This window comes from Drosophila santomea, chromosome 2L, assembly GCF_016746245.2.
Source record: "Drosophila santomea strain STO CAGO 1482 chromosome 2L, Prin_Dsan_1.1, whole genome shotgun sequence".
NCBI lineage: Eukaryota > Metazoa > Arthropoda > Insecta > Diptera > Drosophilidae > Drosophila > Drosophila santomea.
In genome coordinates this window covers 24,126,203-24,134,185 of record NC_053016.2, presented here as the reverse complement: position 1 = coordinate 24,134,185, position 7,983 = coordinate 24,126,203, and positions in this window count along the sequence as shown.

Genomic DNA, 7,983 nt, shown 5'->3' with positions numbered 1-7,983 from the left:
GCCACTTGTATGGTTAAGTAACATAAAAGACCCCAATTTGAAACTACAGAGATGGAAGATAAAACTTAACCCGGTAAAGAAAACCACGTCGCTGACGCTCTATCTTAAGTCCAAGAAAACTTCCTAGGAGAAGATGACCCAGTTTCCGTTCCCTACTGTGCATAGTGCACCAGAAGACAACCAAAGTCACATCGCAATAACAGAAAGACCTCTTAACTATTATAACAGACAATTTGAATTCATTAAAGACAATTTTGACGACGTCCAGATAATAAAATATTTCCATAAAATCAGAATAAAAATCAGTTATAAAGAAATGACTGATACCCTTGCCAAAGATCTAATTAAAGAATACTTCTGCACTAAAAAAAGTGTTATTTACTTCCCTAACGAAGTCGACTTTCAAATCTTTCAAAATGCGTATATTCAAATCAAAAGCCCCGACAGTTTCACTAAAACTATGAAAACCAGTAATAAACTAATAGACATTCAAACATTCAAACATTCAACGAAATCATTGTCAAAACACACAAAGAACTATTACACCCTGGTATAGAGAAACTCACGCTTTAGTTCAAAGAACTCTATTATTACCCTGATTATCAAAAACTTATCCAAAATATCATAAACGAATGTGAAATCTGTAACATCGCCAAAACGGAACATAGAAACACAAAATTAACCCTTGAAATAACTCCAGAAACTTTCAATCCCAGAGACATGTATGTCATGGATTTTTACTTAATAAACAATAAACAATTCCAATCATGTATTGACATTTATTCTAAATACGCCTCCCTGATAGAAGTAAACAGTAGAGATTGGCTTGAAGCTAAAAGAGCTATTTTACGTATATTCAACGATATGGGTAAACCCACAGAAATAAAAGCCGACAAAGACTCCGCTTTCATGTGCGCTGCACTTAAACTCTGGTTAGAATCAGAAGGAGTGACCCTCAATATAACAACAAGCAAAAATGGAATTTCTGACATTGAGCGATTTCATAAAACTGTTATTGAAAAATTAAGAATAATAACAAGCGAAAATGAACCCGAAAACCAATTCACGAAGTTCGAAAAAATTCTTTACGTATACAATCACAAAACAAAGCATAATACAACCGGTCGAACTCCAGCTGACATCTTCATTTTTGCAGGAACCCCTGCTTATGACACTCAACAAAATAAAGTAAACAAAATTGACAAACTCAACGAGAATAGACATGACTTCAGTATAGATACCAACTTTAGAGAATCCCCTCTAGTTAGATGAAAAACAACTAGCCCATTCAAAAAGACAGGAAATTTAAGACATATAGATGATAAACATTTCGAAGAAACAAATAGAGGTAGAAAGATAATACACTATAAATCCAAGTTTAAAAAAAAAATTAATAAGAGTAAATATAATAACGATAATTCCAGGCCTACTCCTGAGCATTATAATCATGTTATGCCTCCCATCGACAATTAACACACAATATCTAGAAGTAACCCCCATCCAGGCCAAAAACGGCTACCTTATCTTTCAAACCGGATCAAAAGACTTACCAATAAACCATGAATATCATTACTTATCCATTAACTTAACTAAAACCGAAAATACTTATGAAGAACTTATTAAAAAACTCAACCTTTTAATAACTTACCACAAATTCAGTATCTAGTAGAAAAACTAAACAGAGAAATGAACGGTATAAGAATTGTAAAACGCAGTAAACGCGGTCTTGTTAACTTCATAGGAACAATTTACAAATACTTATTCGGTACTTTAGATCAAAAAGATAAAGAAGAATTACAACATCAAATAGCCGACATCTCTAAAAATAATGTACAAATAAGCGAACTCAACCATGTAATAGAAGTCATTGGTCAAGGAATCGAACTGACTAATCAATTAAATCATAATTTTGAAGGAGAACAAATGATAGCTTTAATAATTTTCAACTTACAACAATTCACTGAATATATTAAAGACATAGAGCTTGGTTTGCAATTGACACGCTTAGGTATCTTTAACCCAAAACTTTTAAAACACGATTCGCTAATCCACGTCAATTCTGAAAAACTTCTTAATATCAAAACTTCAGCCTGGCTTAAATCTGATACAAATGAAATTCTGATAATATCCCACATTCCAAGAGACATAATCAAAAAACCAGTTTTTTAAATAATTCCATACCCAGATGAAAAAAGTAACATACTAACCGAACCAATACATGACAAATATTTTTCACACAATAATCAAATTTACACAGCAAGTTCTCAAAGCTTAGTTATAAATAAATGTATAACTGGTATACTAAACCAGGTCCCAACACAATGTAGATACAGTAAAACACATTCTGATTTCGAAATAAAATATGTAGAGCCTAATATAATTACAACTTGGAACCTTCCCAAGACTATCCTAAGCCAAAATTGTATCAATAGAGAAACTATAATAGAAGGCAATAACATGATAAAAGCATTTAAATGTTCTGTTCAACTAGAAGAAATATTAATTACCAACACAATGTTAGACTATACTCAAACTATCTTTTCTTATGCTAGGGACATCTCATCTTTCAAGATAACTGTCCCAAATGAGCTATTCTCAACCATATGTTCCGGTGATTTTTGGCCGGAAAGTATGATTGTGAAAGAGTTTGAAGCTAAGGTTAAAAATAGAAAAAAAGGGCCCTTGGGAATTAAACTTCCCACAAGTGGCCAGATCACTGCCCCATCCTCCTCTACTACTTCTACTTCTTTATCTTCAAAAAACTAAAATCTAGTCTCACTATCTGTTATCAAAATGTAAGAGGATTGTGTAGTAAGCTTACTAATAGTCTTTAGAACCGGAGATATTCTAATAGTCTTTAAAACCGGAGATACTTAACTCCGAAGTTTTCACAGGTATGTACACAGTATACAGGCATGATCGTCCCTCCAGGCGGGGAGGTGGAGTCCTAATTGCTGTTAGGTCTACCCTCACGTCAGTGGAGGTACTTTTTGACGAGTTCCGTAACTTAGAATTCTTATGCGTAAAGCTGTCATTTTCTGATAGCTATGTTTATATTACGTGCTCGTACATTCCGCCGTCTTCTGAATTTCCTGAATATATTAACCATTTGTCCGCTATCCAATCCGTTACAAACAGACTGTCCGATAGGGACCAACTAGTTGTCCTAGGTGACTTTAATATACCAGGCACTAAGTGGTCCACAGAGGAACAGTCGAATATTCTCCTGCCTATAGCACAGCATGACTTTATTGACGGCTTGCTTGACATATCGTTGTCGCAAGTTAATTATATTCGAAATTCTCTTGGTCGTTTATTGGATCTATGTTTTGTTTCAAGTCCTGAAAGTGTGTTTCTGACTAGATTAGCACCTCTTAGTCAACCTGAAGATCCATACCATCCAACTTTCGAGGTGACAATCGACACAGGTACCGTAATAAAAGAGAGGCCAGAAAAGTCAACCAAACGAATTCATTGTTTTCGTAAGGCAAACTTTCAGAGGCTAAATCTTTTTATATCTGGCTTTAATTGGTCTTGCAACATAATGGCCGATGCCATAGATATTTTTTATAATGCAATTAAATTATTCTTCAACTCTTGTGTTCCGATGTACTATCCGTCTACCTCTAACAAACCTCCTTGGTTTAATAAAGAGTTGACACATCTATGAAATGTTAAGTCCAGACTTTATATAAAATTTAAAAATACCGGTTCTCAATCTATATTTTCTAAATATGTAAGTGCTCGGTTAAATTTTACCGTGCTTAATGCTCAGTGTTATAAGAATTATTTAAACCGTTGTAAGTTCCAGTTCGCACAGGATCCCAAACAGTTTTATAATTTCGTTAACACTAAGCGCAAAACAACTAGTTACCCTTCCTCGCTATTTTATGAAAATACTTCGGTAACATCGGATCAGGCAATAGCCGATCTATTTGCCAAGTTTTTTCAAACCACATATTCTACGTTACCTCATTCTGAACGGTCTTACTCTTACGCGGTATCAAAGTCAAATTTAATATTCTGTCCCACTTTAAACGAAAGCTCACTGCTTTATGATCTTCAGCGAGTTAAGCCTGTCTATTCGCCAGGTCCTGACGGAATTCCTGGCTGTGTGCTTAGATTCTGTGGGGAAGCCTTGTGCAAGCCTCTACTAAAACTGTTTAACTTATCTCTGGAATCTACACAGTTCCCCCAAATATGGAAGGAGTCCTTTGTGATCCCTCTCCATAAAAAAGGCAGCAAATCGGATGCAACCAATTACAGAGGAATCTCCAAATTGTCTGCTATCCCTAAGCTTTTTGAAAACGTTATCACTCCTCATTTGCAGCACCTTTGTAGGTCAATAATATCACCATGTCAGCATGGGTTCATGAAACGCAGATCAACAACTACTAACCTTCTGGAGCTAACCTCCTTCGTAGTACAGGGCTTCAAAAATAATCTTCAAACTGATGTCATTTATACGGATTTTAGTAAAGCATTCGACTCTGTTAATCATTAACATTTAATAAAAAAACTTGATTTATTAGGTTTCCCTGTTGATCTCCTAAATTGGAGTCTAAGTTATCTGAATGGCAGGACGCAACGGGTCCTCTTTAAAAATTCTCTTTCTTGTATTCTCCGAGTCACATCCGGCGTCCCACAAGGGAGCCACCTAGTTCCGCTCATTTTTACCTTATTTATTAACGAACTTGCCTTAATAATAAATCATTCGCGTGTACTAATGTACGCTGATGATGTAAAATTATGCTTGCAATATAAGGACATTTCTCGCCATTTGGACTTACAATCCGATCTAGATTGCTTTCAAACCTGGTGCCGTGATAACGTATTAAACTTAAATGGCTCTAAGTGTAAAGTTATGACCTTTTGTCGTGCCAACTCAATGCACGCAACTTACACTTTAAGTGGGTGCTCTTTGGACAGAATAACACATGTTGATGATCTTGGTGTTCTTCTGGACCCTAAACTTAAATTTTCAGACCATATTTCGTCTATTGTCAATAAGGCCAGGGGTGTGCTTGGTTTTATAAAACGGTGGTCAAAGGAATTTGATGATCCTTACATGACCAAAACATTATTTATTTCTCTAGTCCGTCCGATCCTCGAGTATGGATCACCTGTTTGGAGTCCACAATATGAAGTTTACTCGGACCGCATTGAATCGGTTCAAAAGAACTTCTTACTTTTTGCCTTACGGCGCCTTAATTGGGATGCAAACCGTAGATTACCTCCTTATTCGAATAGATTAATGTTAATTAACTTACCCTCCTTAGCTAACCGTAGAACGATGCTTAGAACAGTCTTTATTTTTAACCTTATTCGTGGTGAAGTGGATAGTCCCGACTTGGTTAGTCGGCTAAACTTCACTGTTCCAAGCAGATTTACTTGAAATTACGTACCTCTAATTTTAAATCATTGTAGATCTAACTATGAGTTGCATGATCCCTACAGAGTATTATGTTCTGACTATAATAGATTCTATCCTATTATCTCTAATTCTGACTCTCTGCCGTTTTTAAAGCGATCAATACTAACGTACTTAACGAATTCTTAGATATTACTACTAGCATACATATATTTCCTCGTCCTTTACTGTCTTCTATATCGCGTCTATCTTCCCGCGATTCGAGCCGTACGATACACGGCAGCTCCCCTCGGTCGGTTGGGCGGGAGGTGTGGCCGTGGGACTCGCGCGTTAAAAAAAAAAAAAAATAAAAAAAAAATAATAATGTAACAAAACTCGAACCACTCGAAAACATTCAAACAAAAGAAATAATCGAACAACACAATCAGACGAAGAATATATATCAAGTAATAACACTTACAACATTAATCATAATTGTTATAATTGCATTATTGTACACTATCTATAAATATAAGACTATACCCCAAAAAATAATTGTAAAATTCAAAAATCAAACTCTAAAAAACGAAAATATTCTAAGTTCTGAATCAAACAATATTGTACCCCCCAATACCTCTGTATTGTACCCTAATCCTAACGCCTGAGGACAGGCTTTTTTCTTAAGAATGGGGAAGTAACATATCCATTCTACACCCACAACTCCTCAACTCACACTTTCACATTAATGTCTAAGTACAAAACCACACATACTATTGTAACAACTCACACGCACACATTAATGTCTAAGAACAAAATGTAATCAAAGACCGAGAGCCCTTCGATTAAGCTTAGCTGTCATTTACGCACAGCATCATATTCCAAAGTCTAGACTCTGTGGCGAGCCAACGTCGTCCCCTAAACATTCGATCACTTGGCGAAGCCAACTGAAATCGTAAATATTTGACCACTTGGCGAGGCCAACTGAAATAACAAAAACTTCCGCCCACGCAATGGTCTCAGGATTCTCTAATTACTCCTATTTTTCGGGAGCTTCTCTCTCATATTTTTCGAGATCTTCTCTCTTAATAAACAATTATAACTTAATTCTCTTAAACTTCACTCTTAAGCTATCCCAATCTGCCTATATAAACGCAAACATGTCCCCATAAGGCAGTTCAGTTCTGAGTACGCTATCAATTGCGCTACCTTTGCTAAAGCCCATTTCAACTTCGAAATCCATTGTCCAAATAAGTGATAATCCAAAGGCTCTAGTTCTTCCTCTATTGGAATAAATAAAACGTTTAATAATATATCACAAACCAACCGTGTTATTTTTTTTATTAAACTCTCTCTCGTAAATATATATATATATTCTTGATCAGGATCAATCTGGCCGTCGAGATCTCAGGAACTACAAAAGCTTGAAAGTTGAGATTAAGCATACAAACCTCAAAGACATAGACGCAGCGCAAGATTGTCGATTCATGTTGCCACGCCCACTCTAACGCCCACAAACCGCCCAAAACTGCCACGCCCACACTTTTGAAAAATGTTTTGATATTTTTTATTTTTGTATTGGTCTTGTAAATTTCTATCGATTTTCAAAAAAACTTTTTACCTCGCCCACTCTAACGCCCAAAAACCGCCAAAAACTTCTTCGCACTTCCACTAGCTGAGTAACGGATATCAGATAATCGGGGAGCTCGACTATAGCGTTCTCTCTTGGTTATTGTTGAATTCGATTAAATCGAATGTTTGCCACACATTACTGCGCTCTAAGGAATTAATTGTTTTTGGAATCTTTTGGAATTAATTTAGTTTTATCACTTTTGATATCAATTTAATTTTGTATTTCTTGTCGCGACATTTTATATGCCTTCACTTCACTGATATTTTATATAAGTGATGTGCAATTTGGTAGCAAAAGTGATGGGCACAAGGCGATAAATATCTGAAACATTGAAAACTATCATATCACGAGTCCCACCGATTGTGCGGTTCGACTTTGCGGGCCTCCGGGCTTTTGCGGGCCTCCGAGCTTTTTTCTTAGGACTGGGGCCCGCACGAACCCGCACGAAACTCGATTTTTAGGCACGAGCACGTTTTTTTTTGGCAAAAGCCCACGGGCACCGAAGGAACGAGGAACGAGGCTGCACTACGACGGGAAAGCAGAGACGTCCGAATAAACAGATTGCAGTGTAAAGATAAGTACGAATAAATACCCAAGAAACGAAAACTGCAAGTGTTATTACTGGTAACCGGGTGATCACGTTATAATATAAATTTGGTGTGACGAACGCACAAAAATCTACTGAGCTAGCCGCACGTATTCCGTAGTTAGCAGACCAAATAGAATCAGTTCGTTACATCTGGCAAAAAAACGTGATTATCCCGGCAGTATACACAAATAAAGCAGTAGAAGTTGGATCTATCTTAAAAAGAAAGACTTCGCATATGTCGCACAGAGGTTGCGCATATCGCTGTCCGGAAGGACAGAGGACATGCGAAAGGCCCTAGCGCAGTACTACGCAGAGACGGAAAACGACCCAAAGCTCAAAGCAATCTGGACAGAATTGGAGGCGGCATATCCAGACAGACCAGGTCCAAGCGCAAAGCTGACGAGCCCCGAGGGT